The following is an 18,908-nucleotide window of genomic DNA, read 5'->3' as shown; positions in this document are numbered from 1 at the left end:
AAACTCACACTGGTGTTTACTAAGTTGGTGTGAGATCACTGGTAGATCCTTTCATTCATGTATAATTACACTTGGGTAGTATTTCTAAGGTAGAGAGGAGCATTTTCCTATCCAAAGCCAGTCAGAATCGAAATGTCAGTGCCCATGGTATGGAATAAGTCCATTTTGGTACCTCTGTAATGGAATGATAGGTTGACAACTAGCAATGTGAATTGGCTCATAGGTGCTCTGAACCATATGATCCACTTATTTATAACTTATGAGTGACAATGAGTGGGTAAAAGTCATGCAAATTTTGTTCTGATTATGTTTCCTCTGTAAACACAAGTGCGATTTGACATAGGTGGCATTTGCTATTATGGTAGAGTGAAGCACTTCCGAAACTAATTCGACGCTAGTGTTATGAAATATGGCAGTGAGTGGTCTGTGAAAAAAGGGATTCCATAATCAAATTGATTTAGCCTCTCTCCTCTACCCCACAACTCAATCACACTTCTGCCCTATGTACAATTATTCTGAATATAGATACTTAGAGTTGTCCTATATCAAAGCTATTTTAGATATTCCTCTTCTTCTTTTTCATCAAACTTACAATAAATATACCTTAAGAAAAAGGAGTGTGTTCTTTGTATTTTATTAAGATACTTTTTCCCTAGCAGAAAAGACAAACATGTAAGCAAGCAGTAACTATACTGTGTGATAAGTGATAAACTAAGGTAGATAATAATATAAATATATAATAGAAAAGGAAACAAAACTTCTAGGAATTTGGTAAGGCTTCATAGAAGTGATAGCCCTTAGGTTAGAATAAAAAGATGAATAGGAGTTTTCTAGGCAGGCAAGAGTCCTTAAATACAGATTATTTTTTACATCAAGGGTATGGTTGCTCTCACCTCTTAGTGCTCAGCACTAAATCATCCTTCCATAACTGACTTCTTTCTTGGCCAAACCACTGTACTTTTAGGAGCCTTCATTCCATGGTAAATTTCCCTATGTCCGTAACTTCTACATAGAATATTTTGCTCTCAAAAAAAAAAAAGAATATTTTGTTCTCAAGGCATGCAGAAATGTAAGAAACCATGGAGAACTGTATCCCAACACTTGGCATTTGAACTATAGACATACATATGAAGCTGAATACTGGACATCTTTACCTGGATGTCCTAAAACAAACCTCTAAATATGTTAGAAATTGAACATTTTTCCCCAAATATTTGCATAATCTATTCTGGAAATGTTCACTTCTTATCCAATGACTGAAGATAAACTTAGTAGTCACATATGGAGCCTTATAGAAGCAAATAAAAGGGAATACCCTGAGAGGAAACAAAATGGCGTAGATGATAGAGGCTCTGTTCATTCCTGTGGTGACCAAATAAAAGTTGTGATAGAAACAAGGAGCAGCAGCAAGGAAAAATCACCTGGGATCTAGAAGAACAAGCCATACAACTACAGAAAAATCCAAGAAAGCACCCTGCAATGGCAGAAGGTAGGACGAGACGAGGATGTGGTGCTGCCCACTCCTGAGCGGCTGAGTGAGATGGAGGCTGAGGCTGTGGCAGCGGCAGACACCTCTTAAAGGGACCACATCCGTGAGTGGATTTTCGCGGTGATGGACCTACTCACTCTGAGCACCAGTGACGATAAAGCTGCGTGTAGGGGGCACCAGGGACTTACAAGGAGACATTGTCGGAGTGAGGGCTGAAGCAAGATTCACTCGGTACAGAAGTGTTGGCGGTATCCATTGTTCCCTGTTGAGCCCTCCCCCTTATCAGTGTGCAGGACACAGTGCCGCCATAGTTATGACATCATCAAGCTGGGTAACAGAGGTTGCTCCACCCAGAGGATTCCCTGAAAATCCACCTCCCCCAACTTGCGGCCCCACCCAAGCCACATCCAGGTATATCCATAGTGAGTCAGGTGCTCCTTGCTCGGTAGTGCCTAGACTCACACTGGTGGCAGCTGGCCTCAGTTTCTGATGTGGCCTTTTGAGGCAACTATAAGCACAGCATCTGTGGATTGCTTGCTCAGTCTTAACAGGTGGCCCTGGAGCGGCGGAGGCTTAGATTAAGTTTGGCCTGCAGCTGAACCCCTCTCAAGGCTGTGCCACTGGACACTTACTTCACAAATTCATACTAATAAGATGGGGAGACTTAGGAGTTTTGCTTAGTACATAGAAATAGATACGGAAAGGCAGCCAAAATGGGAAGACAAGCAGAAACCACATAAGAGAACAGAACAGAGATCCAGATATAATGGAGTCAAATAATCTAACAGATGCAGAGTTCAAAACACTGGTTATAAAGATGCTCAATGAACTTTTGGTTAAATTCAGTGAGAACTTTAACAAAGCCATAAAGAACATACAAATGGAAATGGCAATTATAAAAGGGAACCAGTCTGAAATGAAGAACACATTATCTGAGATAAGAAGTATATTAAATGGAATAAACAAAGGAATAAACAAAGTGAACAAAGCAAAGGATCAAATGCCCTATCTAGAGGATGGGAAAGCCAAGGACACTCAATCAGAATGGCAAGAGAATAGATGCCAAGACTATAAAAATAAGTTTAGGAGCATATGGGACACTCTTAAGGGTCCAAATATCTGTCTGATCGGCGTAACTGAAGAAAATCAAGATGTCGAACAGCTTTTTGAAGAAATAATGATGGAAACTTCCCTACTCTGGTGAAGGAAATGGACATAGAACCCCAGGAAACTCAGAGAATTCTAAAAATCAGGGATCCAAAGAGGCCCACACCAAGACACGTCATAATTAAAATGCCAAAGGTTAAATACAAAGAATATTAAAGGCAGCAAGAGAAAAACAGTTTCTTATAAGAGAAAACCCATAAAACTGGCAGCTGATTTCTCAAAAGAAACCATGCAGGACAGAAGGGCTTGGCACAAAATATTCGACAGGAGAAGACTCAAGATCTACAACCAAGAATACTTTATCCAGCAAAGCTATCATTTAGAGTTGAAGGACAAATAAAGAGCTTCCCAGACAAGAATAAGCTAAAAGAATTCATTATCACCAAGCCAGTATTACAGAAAATGTTGGAGGGACTTCTTTAAGAAGAAAAAATACAAAAGATTCACTTCAGATTAAAATACACACAGACTAAAAGGAAGGGGATGGAAAAAGATATTGCTTTGATGGACCTAAAAGATATTTAAATCAGACAGAGAAAGATAAACACTATATGATTTCCCTTATATGCAGAATCTAAAAAATTAAAAGAACAAACTAATCAAAAACAGACTTACAAATATAGTGGACAATTTGGTGACAGACAGAGGGGAGGGGGAGTTTAGGGGCCTGGGAGAATGGGGTGAAGGGTTAAAGAAGTACAAATTAGTAGCTGATGATGGTCACAGGGATGGGGAGCACAGCGTAGGGAATGCAGTTAGCATTAATACATTGGCTAGGTTGAGGGTCAGAGGAGGGAGGGAGCAATTGGGGGCATCGTTTTGATGAACTATATAGATGTCTAACCAATGTACTGTATACTTGAAACTAATTAAAAGTTTTAAAAAAGACCAAAAAAAAGTGAATACCCTAACTTTGCCTGTGGTGACTTGAAGGTAGGTATTAGGGAAAGCTTCATAGAGGAGATGATGATGAAAATAAACCTCGTGAATAAAAAAGAAAAGTGAAGAGTATTGAAAGAAGAGAGAACAGTGTACCCAAAATACATGCATTTAAGAAACTATGAGATTTGAAGACTTGCAGTTATATTGTATGGTATATATTAAGTGAGTAGGTAAGGGCAGAAACAGTTTCAGGAGAAGGGCAGGCAGTCAGCTGTATAGGGTGTCACTCTGTTAGGGGTGCTAAAGAATTTACTTGTTAAATAGTAAATTACACTAGTTAGTTCTTGTTTCTACCTACAATTAATTATAAAACTGACAAAACATAAATCAGATCCCTTTTTACTGAAATATTCTGAATCTCAAGTAGAAATAAAAATGTTCCTAGTGGCTCTGACTTTTCATTGCTAAATGGCTTTTACAACACATGTGCAAGTTGCAGGTTCCAACCACAAGCGACACAACTAAAGCCAAGACCAGTCAGAGGTTAGCCACCTAAATTCAACAGCCAAGTATAAGACTTTATTTCGAGTCAGAAATTTCATCTAGTAGCTACATTCTAAGTGATTCACCATGTCTCCCAAGAAGTTGCCAGAATTTGGAAATTATATGGAATAAATTGATCTCATTAGTCCCTTACCTGAAATATAAAGAATAATATTTTATTAGGAAATTCATTTCTTTCCATCTTCACTTTTATAAATAGCTGAAGAAGTATTTAAAGAATATTGACCTGATTGGGTGCCAAATTATTAGCCATCCTGGGAGTACCACTTTTTATCATTCTGGCTCTGAATATAGGGCAATAATGAGAGATGAGGCTACAGAGATCAGCAGGGGACAAATAACTCGCAGGTTGTATAATTTGTTCTATATGTCCATTTTATCATTTAGGATTCACAGAAAAGATTTAGCTAAGATTTAGCTAGGATTCACACTGAAAGATTTAGTAAATTGGTGTAATCCCATTTACATTTTCAGACAAATCATTCTTCTAGCTGTGTAGAAGATAGCCTGAGCAGGGAGAAGAGGGAGTACAATGAAAGGCAAGAAAACCACTTATGATGCTGACATAGTCTGGGTATAAAATAATGAACTAATAATGAACTAATCAGTACTTGCAGGAATGAAGAGATTCAGATTTTTTTTAAAGAGGCAGATGCCACAAGATTTGGGGACTGATTGGGTGGGAGATAAAATGGGGGTATGAATCCAGATTGATTTATTCATCCATTCATTCCAAAAATATATTAATCTCCTACTTTGTGCCAGAAACTGCTAGAGATTAGAAATCCAAAGACAAGTAAACACAATCCCTGTCTTCAGGTAAAAGAAGTGGAAATGCATATGAATTAAAAGACAGCATGATGGGACTATAGTAAAATTATGTATAAGCTGCAGTGGGGAATAAAGAGTAGGAAGTAAGTTACACAACCTGCTAAATTTGAGGAAGGCTTAAGAGAGGAGATAACTCCTGAGCTGAGTCTTCAAGAATATATGAGTTGGTTGGATGATCATACATCATCTTGGTAAAATTATTTCTGGAAGAGGGAGCTGTGTGTGCAAAGGCTCATAAGTTTAAAACAACAGAATCTTATTTGCATAATCAAACTTCAAGTTTTTCAACCTGAACAGTGTGGGTGAATGAAAAGGAGAGGGAGAGAGAGGACACAAAAGTTAAGGATGAAAGGCTAGAATGGCTAGCTCATAAAGTGCTTTGGAAAAACCTATGCTGATGAATTTGGTTTTGTCCTGAAAGGCAATGAGTTGGAGGCTTTTAAACAGAAGTGACATGGTCTGCGTTGTCTTTTAGAAAAGATCATGCTCGTTGAAAAAGAGTTCTGCTAATAAAGTTGGTTATGCCTCTGTGTGTGTGTGTGTGTGTGTGTGTGTGTGTGTGTGTGTGTGTTTATCTAATACCTACTGTTTTATCACCTACCACACTTAAGTCAAATGGAAAGAGTTTGAATCCTGGAGCCATTAGTCACTTACCTTTGTACCCTGGACAAGTCATTTTACCATTGATTCTTTTTCCTCTTCTGTTAAATGGGGATATTAATAGTGCCACTAACATCAGGTCCTGGTGGGAATTAAGAGAATGAATGTAAAAATGTTTATAACAGTGCCTTAAATACCATAAGCCCCAAACAAATAATACTATTTTTGTGTGTTTCCAAGACAATCTGCCTTAGCAGACTTTGACCTTTCCAAGAGTAAGAATTGTGACTATTTTTGTGTTTTCAGGCCCTAGCATAGTGCATAGCTATAATGGACAAGATGGTGTGCCACCAAGTGAAGCACTTGCTGCGCTAGCTGTTGAGAGTACTGTCAGCAGACAGCCTTAAGTTGTCATTCACTTCAGGGATCACATCAACTACTCAGAGCTGCCTCGCTCAAGTTCACATCCTTTCCCAAGGCGGCTCAGACATGAGAATTGATTTAGGAGTATACAGACCTGATGATATTCACCAATAGAAAGGACAACTCTGAAGGGCAACCATAGCTGCAGAGATGCCTGTGGGGTCAGACAAGGCTATCATTGAACCGCATCATAACTTGATTTCTTCCACCGCCCACTCCTGCTTCGGTTCCTCTCCTTTCCATAGATGTTTATCTCAAGGGCACTCCTTAGTAGACATTCTACACATTGAAGTCCATCTAAGATCTGGTTTCCTAGGGAATCCAACCTACAATTGCGGCATTTAGTAGGCAGTCAAAAGGTTAGTTAAACAAATGGATGAATCAATGAATGAATGAATGCTCATCTTATTTCTGTTGTTGAATGTGAAAATTGTGGGCTTTATGTGTTATCCAGCCTTTCCTCCTTCCATTTTTATAGGGATGTGGTAAACAAGGTGCTCTGAAAGGAGAATATTGTGAATCCAGGAATAAATTATACTCTGGCAGAGTGCAAGATTTCTGTGCCAAAAGTATTTCTCTTGGCTTCTCTCCTTGTCATTAAGCCACGGTCATCCTTGAGTGTGTCTTAAAAATAAATGCTTGGATTTTAAGGGAATATTAATATAATATAAAAGAAAGCTGTGTTGATAATGTCTTTGTTAAAAAATATTTAATGCATGAAACTTTAAAAATATTACATAAAGTAAATCAACTCAGTATACCTGATAAAAATGTAATCTCTTGTTTCTTAGTTTTCATGTTGGTAAGAAAAGACTTTTAATTTCTTTGTTCATCATGTTGCCATATACAAGGTGACATACACACCTTGTATATGGCAACATGATGAATTATATATATACTCATTTATATTCTATGTATTTTATATATTCTATATATAAAAGATCTGGCTGTCACAGAGAACTCAGTTCTGTTCTGTGGTGAGAAAGAGATTCGGGCTGCTGAAAAGTTGAAGAGTTTCCTCTTGCATCTCATCACAATTTTGAAGGCATAGTTCTAACAACACTGGCCATGCTTATAGCTATTCTAATTAGAATTTTCTCCCCTAAGAAGGGTTTAGATGAAGTCAGAGTTGTGAATAGGGACATATATAGGTGCACACCATAAATTTTTGTACATAAAAGAAATTTCTAGACTGAGTTAATTGAGAGCTAACCTGATCAGAGGCAATGATTTCAATAAATGTGGATGGACATCTAAATTCTGGTTTTCAAATGAAGAAATGAAATTATGAAGATATGAAACATTTAGAAGATAAAATGCTATTTAAGCAGGAGTAGTCGAATTTATTACTTAATTGATATCACTGGGCATGCAAGAACCAAATGAACTTTAAAAATGGTCATGCAGATAAACTTTCTGATTTAACAAATATATATTAAGCTCCTACTATGTACAACCATTACTAGATTGGGGAGGCAGGAACCATGCTGGATCTGGCCCAGAGCTTCTACATTGCAAGGCTTTAGATTTGTCTTGTCTCAGCTACTAACCTAGCATGCTCATGGCATGACTAGCAGCATAGTATGGGCCTCTAGGATCTGCACATTCCAAGCATGACCTAAGCTTGTCATTGTAGATAAGAGCTTCACCTCTGCCATGAGAGTAGTCTTGACTCTTAAATTCCTCCAAGAGGAAGAAAAATTCTTCTGAAATTTCATATCATAAGGAAGACATGTTACAGAAGAGACATATGCCATATTCAAGAGATGTACAATGAATGTATGTTTAATGTAGTTCAGTAGGCTCATATGCCAAATGGGCCAATCAGTCAGATCCTGGATATTTATTTATGGAGTTCAAGAAAAGGTCTTGAAGCTACTTTTATTCATATGAACACTATGGAAGAAGAAAGAATTAAGATTAGTTTTGAATTTTATAATACTCAAATTCAGCAAATCGAAGTGATCGAATGAGAGAAACAGTTGGTTGCCAATTAGTCATATTTACAGGATGTCTTGCCTGAGATTCCTACAATATTTTTCGTATGAATATGAAGCTAGTAACTCAAATACCTATTAAAAGATTCCTTTCAATAAGTTGAAAGGAGAGCATGAATTCTATGTCTTGGTCCAAACACAGGGGATGTCCAAAATTTATTAGTAAAGGAAAAACGAACTACAGGAAAAATGCAAAAACCTTAGAAGTGGAGTCAACTTTGCCTTGGTTTTGATGTGATGAGAGATTTTAATAGATTGGTCTTGGAGTTAATCATTTCTAGTGCATCCTTTGAATGTCTTTATAGTCATTCTCAGATTAAGGGCTGTCCCATAGTTCAGTTTCATCCAGTTTTTAGCTTCAACATTGGTTTTCCCTTGTAAATATATGGCCATTAAATAAAAGTAAACATTCATTAAAAAATATAGGATATCTCACCTCATTTTATAGCATTTAAGATTAAAACTATGGCTCTTAAGCAGTCAAATTGCATCTCCAGAGGTGTTAACTGTGCAGTTACATATGCATCTATTCATTCAGCAAGATTTTTAACAGCTTTGTTGAAATATCATTGACATATAAAAATTGTATGTAAGGTATATAACTTGATGTTTTGATATATGTATACATAGTAAAATTATCACCCAAATCCAGCTGGTTAACATATCTATCTCTTCTACATAGTTACCATTGTGTGTGTATGTGTGTTTTGAGGAGACTTAATTTTAGTCATATCCTCTTAGCAAGTTTTAAGTATACAGTAAAAAAAGTATTATTAACTATAGTTGCCGTGCTGTACATTATATCTCCAGAACTATTCACTATATCTCCAGAACTATTGCATAACTGAAAGTTAGTATACTTCAGCCAGCATCACCCCATTTCCCCTTCTCCCCATGCCCTGGAAACCACCATCCTTCTCTCTGCTTCTGTAAGTTTGACTATTTTAGATTCCACATATAAGTGAGATCATGCAGTATTTGCCTTTTTCGTGTTTGGCTTACTTCACTTAGCATGATATCCTCCAGATTCATTCATATTGTTGCAAATGATAAGATTTCCTTCTTTTTAAGGGATGAATAATATCCCATTGTATATAAGTATATATACACACCACATTTTCTTTATCCATTAGTCTGTCAAAGGACATTTAGGTTTTCATATCTTGGCTTTTGCGAATATGCTGCAAAGAACATGGGCGTGCAAATATCTCTTTGCAATTCTGTTCTTAATTCTTTTGGATACATATGAGAAGTGAGAATTCTGGATCATATGATAGTTCTAGTTTTCATTTTTTTGAGGAAATCCATACTGTTTTCCATAATGGTTGCACAAATTTACATTCCAACCAGCAACATACAAGGGTTCCCTTTTCTCCACATCCTCACCAGCAGTTGTTATCTTTTGTCTTTTTGACAACAACCATCCTAATAGATATGAGGTGATATCTCACTGTGGTTTTGATTTACATTTCCCGGATGATGAGAAGTGTTGAGCACATTTTCATATATCCATTGGTCATTCAAATTTCTTCTTTTGAGAAGTGTCAATATAGGTCCTTTATTTATTTTTTAATCAGGTTATTTGTATTTTTGGTATTGAATTATATGAGTTCCTTGTATATTTTTGATATTAACCCCTTATTGGATATATAGTTTGCAAAATATTTTTCCCATTTCATAGGTTGCTTTTTTATTTTGTTGATTCTTTCCTTTACTGTGCAGAAGCTTTTTAGTTTGATGTACTCTCATTGTCTATTTTTGCTTTTGTTGCCTGTGCTCTCAGTGTTAAATTCAAAAATTTTTCACCAAGACCAATGTCAGGAAGGTTTTTCCCTATGTTTTATTTTTAGAGTTTTATGATTTCAAGCTTCATGTTTAAGTCCTTAATCCATTTTGAGGTGATTTTTGTGTATTGTATGATATAAAGGTCCAATTTAATTCTTTTGCGTGTAAAGGTCCAGTTTTCTCAATACTATTTGTTGAGGAGACTATCCTTTTTCCGTTGTGTATTTTTGGTACTCTTTTTGAATATCAGTTGATTCTAAATGAGTGGGTTTATTTCTGGGTTCTCTATTCCATTCCATTGGTCTCTGTCTGTTTTTCTGTCAGTAGCATACTGTTTTGATTATAATCACTTTGTAATGTAATTTGAAGTCACATTTAACATACTTTTTTTTCCATATATAGTTACAAGAAAAATGATACAAAAGTTGGGGAACCAAGATAAATAAGACTGTCCTTGCATTCATGGAGCTTACAGTCATTAGGCCATGGGGAAAAAAAAATAGGACACTGAAATCCAGTATAAGGGGGACTATGTGAGAAACTTGAAGTGAGAACAAGAGGCTTTTGCTGCCCACAAAATTTACACCTAATTAAGAATGGAGTAAGGAAAAAATATGAGGGTAGCTAGACAGTGGAGAAAGTGGTGATGCACAAGCCAAGTCTTTCATGACCATAAAGATTAAATCAGGCAAAAAGACAGGGAAAGGCATTCCAGGAAGAGGGATGAGTATGTGCAAAACACTGAGCTAAGACTAAGAGAGAGTCAGGATGGGAATTCTGGAAGTAACAAAACAAACAAGAACTTCAATAGGATAGAAAAATTAAGTTTTAGTCCTAATGTGATATCTTATCACCCCGTTAAACAACTTATTTCAGAAGTCACCTCTATATAAATAGTATATTTCTTTTACTTGATAACTTATACATTTCCCAGAAAAATCTGTGATTCCTGAATATTTACTATCAGTTTTATGATTTGAGAAATAAATTTCAAATGGCCCAGCTTTTATAATCATCTATATATGGGGATTAATATAGCTTTGATGTGATAGTTTCACTATGTTTTGAGTATTGAAATTCAGAAAACAATATTTACCCTTTTTAAAATCACACTTTTATGGACCCAGTTGTTTATATTTATATGAAAGTTATTCTTAAACATTGAGCCTTGGATTTCTGAAGGAGAGGGTGCACGGAGTTATTGCAAATGATTCTGTTAACCATATGTATGTACATTTTTGTACACTAACAATTAATATTTCACATGAAGAAGCTGGGAATGACCATCATAGAGCATTTCATGTAAGGCATTGAAAAATATGAAAATAAAATTAAGAAAACAATTTTATTCACAGTAACACCAAAAGAAAATAAATGATTAGGAACAAATTGTACAAAAGAAGTGCAAGTCATGTACACTGAAAACTATAAAACATTGTCAAGAGATATTAAAGATTTAAATAAATGGAGAGACACTTTGTGTTTCTGGATTGTAAGTCTTGATATTATTAAGGTGACAAATTGATCTATAGACTCATTACAATCAAATTCTCAGCTGGCTTTTTTGGGACAGAAATTGATAAGCTATTCCTGAAATCCATATGGAAATAAATGCAAGGGACTCAGAATAACCAAAACAATATTGAAAAAGGACAAAGTTGGAGTGCTCACACTTCTCAATTCAAAAGTTATGTAAGGTTATATTGGTAAAAACTGTATGGTAGTAGTGTACAAAAAAAAGGCATATCAATTAATGGAACAGGAGTGAAATTCTTGAAATACCTTTACATTTATAGTCAACTGATGTTTGACAAGGTTGACAAGTCAATTTGATAAAGAAGTGATAATCTTTTTAACAAACGGTCCTGGGACAACTGGGTAACGTATACAATAAAAAGAATTTATAACATTCCTTACACAATACACAAAATGTAATTAAAAATCTATCATACCAAAATGTAAGAGGTAAAACTATAAAACTTTTAGAAAGAAATCTTAGTGACCTTAGATTAGGTAAGTTCTCAAATATGAAACCAAATGCGTGATCCATAAAAGACTATATTGACAAACTGGACTTTATATAAAGAAAAAGCCTTTGTGCTTTAATAGACGACATTAAGAAAATGAAAAGATAATCCACAAACTGGGAGAAAAATATTTGCAAATCGTATATCTGCTAACAGGCTGGTATCAAGAATAATTAAAGAACTCTTAAAGTTCAATAATAAGAAGACAATTCAATTAAAAAATTGGAAAGTGATTGGAATAGACATTTTGGCAAAAAACATACATGGATGGTAACTAAGTACATAAAAAAATGTGCAGCATCATTACTCATTATACAAATGCAAATTAAAACCACAATGCTATAGTGCTTATCTATGCTACCTCCCAAAATCCCATTAAAAAAACAACAAATAAATAAGACACAAATAAATCATAACCACAAAGACATTTTATTTCTCAGTTTTGCTGCTATAGTTATATTTTCCCTGCACCTACCTCTTTCTTATATTTACCCCTCTTTAATTAGTTTTTTTTTGGTGAAATATGATTATTTTTAAATAAATTTTTATTTTTAATTACGGTTGGCGTACAATATTGTATAGATTCAGGTGTAGAACATAGTGATTAGACATTTATATGACTTACGAAGTGATCATCCTGACAAATCTAGTACCCATCTAATACCATACATAGTTTTTACAATTTTACAATATTACAAAGTACATAAAAAAATGTGCAGCATCATTACTCCTTATGCAAATGTGAATTAAAGCACAATGATATACCACTAAAATATAACCACCAGAAAGGCCATGCATTGCTGGTGAGAATATACAATGTTACAGACACTTTTAAAAACAGTTTGTTAGTTTTTTAGATAGTTAATCATGAACATTCCACACAACACAACAGTTCTACTCCTAAATATCTATCCAAAAATATATTACAATATTAGTTATATTTCTTATGTTGTACTTTACATCCCCATGACTATTATGTAACTACCAATTTGTACTTCTTAATCCTTTCCTCTTTTTCACCTAACCCCTCTTCATCCGACAACCACCAAAATGTTCTCTATATCTATGAGTTTGTTTCTGTTTTATTTGTTTATGTATTTTGTTCTTTAGATTCCACATATAAGTTTGTCTTTCTCTGACTCACTCTACTCAGCACAATACCCTCTAGGTCCAGCCATGTTGTTGTAGATGGCAAGATTTTATTCTTTTTTATAGCTGGATAATATTCCATTGTATATATGGACCACCTCTTTATCCATTCATCCATTGATGGACACTCAGGTTACCTCCATATCTTGGCTATTGTCAGTAACACTGCAATGAACATAGAGATTCACATGTCCCTTCAAAGTAGTGTTTTAGATAAGTACCCAGAAGTGGAATTAGAGTCCTTCTTTGTCTCTTGTTATAGACTTTGTTATAAAGTTAATTTTGTCTGGTATAAGTATTGCTACCAGTTTTGCTTGTTTGTTTGTTTCTATTTTCATGAAATATCTTTTTCCATTCCTTCACTTTTAGTCTGTGTTTGTCATTCAATCTGAAGTGAGTGTCTTATAGACAGCATATGTAAAGATCTTATTTTCTTATTCATTCAGCCATACTGTCTTTTGAGTGGAACATTTAATTCATTTATATTTAAATTAATTGTTGATAGATATGTAGTTATTGCCATTTTATTATTCATATTTTTATTGTGTTTCCTTCTTATTCTAAAAGAAATCTCTTTAATATTTCTTGTAATACTGGTTTGGTGGTGGTGAACTCCTTCACCTTTTCTTGTCTGGGAAGCTCTTTATCTGTCCTTTGATTCTAAGTGATAGCTTTGCTGGGTAGAGTAACATCCAGAAAAAACTTTTCCATTTTCAATTTCACTAATTCTTTCTCTGCCTGTTGAAATCTACTGTTTAGCTCCTCTAGTCAGCTAGAATTTTCATTTGGTGCTTTGTAAAAATCATTTCTACCTCTTTATAGATATTCTATATTTGATGGGACATTGTAATCATAACTTTCTTTACTTCTTTAAGGTTTAACGCCCTGGCGAGAGCCCCAGTGGATGGTACAAATTTATTTAGTGTGTCTCTTAGAAACCTGGAGGAAGATATGTCTCATGCTAAAGGAAGTGGAAATGCCAGAATTTCCTTGACAAATGGTAGAGAAAGGAATAAAAAAGCTCAGGAAAGTGGGCATACTGTAAGGGATATATTTTGTAGGGATATAAAACCCATCAGAACATTACGTTCCACAGAGGAACTTGAAGGACTCACCATTCACCAAGATCTTTAGGAATGTGCTAGAGAGCGGGGCACTAGCATCACTGAGAAATTCAGTGGTGGCTCTCTTCTATAGGCCAGTGAGGATAGCAGAAGAGGTGATCACTGAGCTTGGCTTGTTAACAGCTATGGAAATGATGGGTAATAGAGTAATAGAGGCTAGAAGCCAGAACTGACACATTCTCCAATGAAGATGATTTTAAAAAAGAATTAGGTGATTCTGAGGCACATCTAGTTACTACTCCAGTATTCTTTCCATTAAATCAAAATTACTCCCTTCTTGCTTATTTAGCTCTGCTTATAAACCAACAATTATTTTTTTTTCCTCTAGCAAAAGTAACTGTTTATTGCAGAAATTTATGAAAGGAGTATGAAAGAAGACAATAGAAATAATTTTTAGTATCACGTATAACACTAAAATGAACATTCTAGCAGCTAAATCTCTATGTATTTCCATGGTTATTTCTTTCAGACAAATGCCTATAAGCAGAATTGCTAGGTCCCAGCTGATGAATGTTTTTAAAATACTTTGGTGTATGCTGCCAGAATGCCTCCAGAGACTTACCGAATTATCTTCCCGATTTCAGTTTATCAACATTCCCATTCCTCGTTCCATTATCAACACTAGTTATAATTTTGTAAGGTTCTGCCAGTTTAACAGTTGAAAATCGTGTCTCTATTTACATCACTTTATTATTTATGAAATTGAACTTTTTCACATTTTATCTTGTCTTCATGTTTGTTTGCCTTATGTATTTCTTTTTGAGTTCATATAGTTGCCTATTTGGAGAAAATGTTAGTCTTCATTTTTATTTGTAATCATGGTTTACATAGTAAGATTTTTTTCTCCCTGATTTGTTTTGACTTCGATTTTTTTTTAAATAATATTTGTTCCTTACATAAGATTTTATAGGTTTGCCAGGTTTTGTTACATCATGTGTGACAGCTTCCCTTTTCCTGTTAAATTGACATGACATTTTAATCATATATTTAAATCTGATATATTCTTCAATATTTCTCAAGAGTTTCTATTCTTGTTCATTGATCTGACTCTGTTAATATTATGCTTTTAAAATCATTTCGTAATACAATACCCTATAATTTTTTCTTCTATGCAATTTTCTTGCTGAATCACATATTTATTCTTCCTGATAAGTACAAGATTAATTTTAAGTTTGAGAGCAAATTTCACTTTTTTAAATATTGTGTTTAATGTATATAGTAATTAGAAAAAAATGAACATTTGTATAATATCGAGTCTTCATATTCAGTAACATGGCATGAGACTTAATTTATTCTTGTGCAGTTTTATTTTCTTATATAAGGTTCTGTGATGTGTTGGTGCATCTTAAATATTTCTTAATAATTTATTCTTAGAATAATAAAGTTCTTAGGTATTTTATTTCTTCTCCTTACCACCTTCACTGTATGACTCTCTTCTTTATCAAAAATTTTATTTAGAGATCTTATGCTAACAGCCACTTTCCTGGCCTAACAAATAAATATACTATACATCTTTTGCCAAAAGAAAAAAAATGGACAGATATACAGGAGAATTAAAAAGGAAGGAAAACACTGAGTTAAGAGGATATCCAAGAATAGGATAGTTGTGCTTTGGGGCCTTAGAGAGGATGCTTCATGAAAATTTGACTCATTGATTCAATAAAGCTGTTTAATTGATTCTCAGGGTTTGGTGTAATAGATTGTTAGCTTCTGTCTCCAGGCAGTGGTTATTATAAGCCTAGCATTTCACTTCAGTGATGAGGAAAAACTCCCTTTAGCAACTTGAAAAACCATTTGGACTGAGGATAGAAATGGTACCACTCAGTGTGAAAGTATTAGTGGAAAGTAATCACGGTTTTCATCAGATGTATTGTTCTCATTTAACGAGCTTGGGATCCTAATGGAATTGTGCAGCATTGTGTGCGTTCTAGGGTGTGCATGTGTTTTAATGATGAACACTTTGAAGTTATACGAATTATTTAATTCTCTATTCCATTATTGAAGGTAAGTCTTTCCATTCCTTAAGGCCCACCCCTGAGATACTTTTATCATACATTGTGGCTCTTAGTTATATGCAGTGTGGCACTTTATCATATACTCCCTTTTCTTTCGAGATATTGGTGTTTTGAGAATATTAGTCCTGTCTTCACAGTAAGGTTGTAAAACTACTGAAGGCATACATGCAGAGAGACACTATATGGCACTACATGGTTGAAGTTCCTATAACAATGCATTAATACACTTGGACTAAAATACTGCCAATATTTGATTGATCTTCTGTTTTCATTTGCTATATCTTACACACATGTTCAGGCTTGCATTTAGATAACACTTTGGCTGTTGCATGAAGGCTAAGTTTAAGGGAGATGAGAGAGGAGACAAATAAAAGTTAAGATATTATTGCAACAATGAAGGGGAAAGGCAACAAGAGCCAGGATTAAGTAGGCCAGTAGCAGTACGCATGGAGGAGAGGGGCCAGATTTGAGGCCTGCTTAGGAGGTAAAATGTGCAGAATTTCTTTGGTAGGAAGATGCAGTCAAAAATAATTCATAGAGTTGTTTTGAATTCAGGAAATTTAGGTTGAATTTTAGTCACTTTTCAGTTGTGTGATTTGGGCCACTTGGGAATTTATTTGCATGATCTTTGGTTTTTTTTCACCATCTGCAAAATTATGGATAATAATACCTACTGCATAAGAATGTTGTGTGGGTTAAACTGTATATATAACAATGCTTTGTCAATTCTAAAGCGCTACATAAAAGTTAGACATTATTTACTTCATTAAAAGTATTATATTTCAAGGGAATACTGATAGATATTTATAGATCCATCTACAAAAAAAAGATCAACTAGTGATATCTATATCTGTTTTATTTGGCGTGAGAGGGTATCTAAAAGGAGATATTCATGAAATATTTTCAGTATCATGTAACTTGTTTTCTTTGTTGCCAAAAAAGATACTAGGGTATAATAATAATAATAATAATAATAAAAATAAATTTAGAATGCAAGACTTATTCCTTAAGACTCAGCTCAAATTCTAGATCCTCAATATGTTGATGGTAAAGTCACATCATATCCCTTGGCCTTGCTTTTCCCATCTGTAAATTAAAGCATTGGAAAAATTTCTTGTTTCTACCATCAGGTGGTAACTATCTCTTAACTCCTAGCATTTCTATTAATCCACTTCAACAAGAGCTTCTGAATTAGTATAAACTCTTGCCAACCTAGTGGAAATAATAACCTTCCTGTTAGAGAAAGTAACTTTCCTTCAGCTTCCATTAGGAAATATTAAGTGGTATAAATTTTTCCATGCCCATCTTCCCCATAGGACAATCAGGGCTTTGCATCTTGGAGGCCAATTTGTCCTATCTGTGATTAGATACTGCAGTTTCCCCTAGTGTGGCCTCCCTGTTTTCCTCCATGGTAAAAATTTTCTCTCCTTATTCTCTATTCCATTATTGAAGGTAAGTCTTTCTATTCCTTAAGACCCACCTCAAATACTAGCTTCTCTGAAATCTTCCCCCTTCCCTAGGTTTTGCTGTTTTTTGATTGTTGAAGACTATAGTTCTCTGTTTAGTGACTAACCCAAACTATTTTTACAAATACTGCATTCTTTGTCATGTACGGTCATTGAAATCTGTTCTTTAGCTTGTGTTCAGTTAGTGTTTTGACAGAGTTTTCCTTAACCTCCAAGAACTAAAACAAACAAAAATATGACACCTCTCTCAGTTTTTGCAGATTAGCTCTGTGCTAGAGCACTCCTTCAACACTTAGTCAGGATTGGACCTACCCTAAGTACCAGCTCAAGGTGAAAGCTTAGAGTATTCTTAGGTCTTTTCTTAACAGAAGTCTTGATGAGGGCATGCACATGGCTTTCTAAATTACCATGGATATATGGCTACTTTTGACAAACCTAATTTCACAAAGAAACTCTTCACAGGTTTTGGTTCCATGTCTTAGGTGGTCTGTTGTATGTTTTGACTACAACTTTTTGCCCCCAGTGTTTGAGGGTTTTTAGTCCAGCTTGCAGTGTTTTTGAACAAAGCCTTCTACTTCTAGCTTGAATCCCGAATTAGGGGAAACCAAGATTAGCTCCGTGTGTTAGTCTTTCAAGTAACTCCAGACAGGTTAGAACAGACATACACAACAGTTTTCAAGTAAGGTCTGCTCTGCTCCCTTCAGAACCAGCGACCATGGTTCCACATTGGTAATATTGGTTGCCATTGCTTAGAAATCAAGATCATTGCCACCCTTGGACAATGGCAGGTAAAAGTACCACAAACCTTTCCTACTATTTTTAAATGGCCTTCTTCTTAATGCAGTGTTAGCTTGGTTGCTGTAAACTTTTGACTTTCTTCCAGAGTTCTAACAAAGTTGGTTCTGACAGTTTCTTCTTGTTTTTTTTTTTTGATATTTATTTGGGGGAGGGGGTAGACAGAAGCTTGGAGCTGCCTACTCCAACATTTTACATTATAATTACATAATTACTTTAACTGGTATGCGTGTGCATCTGCATGTGCATGTGTGCATGTGTGTGCTCAAATTACTATCTGGGATTACTTATTTTCAGGCTGAAGAACTTCTTTTAGTATTTCTTTTAAGGCAGATCTGCTAGCAGTGATTTTTCTCAGTTTTTATTTATGTGGAAATGCCTTTAATTCTTCTTCATTTTTTAAATATAGTTTTTGCTAGATATAGGACTCTTGGTTGATAGTTTTCTTTTGAGCATTTTGAATATGTTATCACACAACTTTCTGATCTCCAGTGTTTCTGATGAGAAGTCAGCTGTTGATCTTTTTGGAGCTTCCTTATAAATGACAAGTCATTTTTTCTCTTACTGCTTTCAAGATCTTTTTTTTTTTTTTTT

Source organism: Pteropus vampyrus, unplaced genomic scaffold (genome assembly GCF_000151845.1).
Source record: "Pteropus vampyrus isolate Shadow unplaced genomic scaffold, Pvam_2.0 Scaffold318, whole genome shotgun sequence".
Classification (NCBI taxonomy): Eukaryota; Metazoa; Chordata; class Mammalia; order Chiroptera; family Pteropodidae; genus Pteropus; species Pteropus vampyrus.
This window is presented reverse-complemented; position numbering follows the sequence as displayed.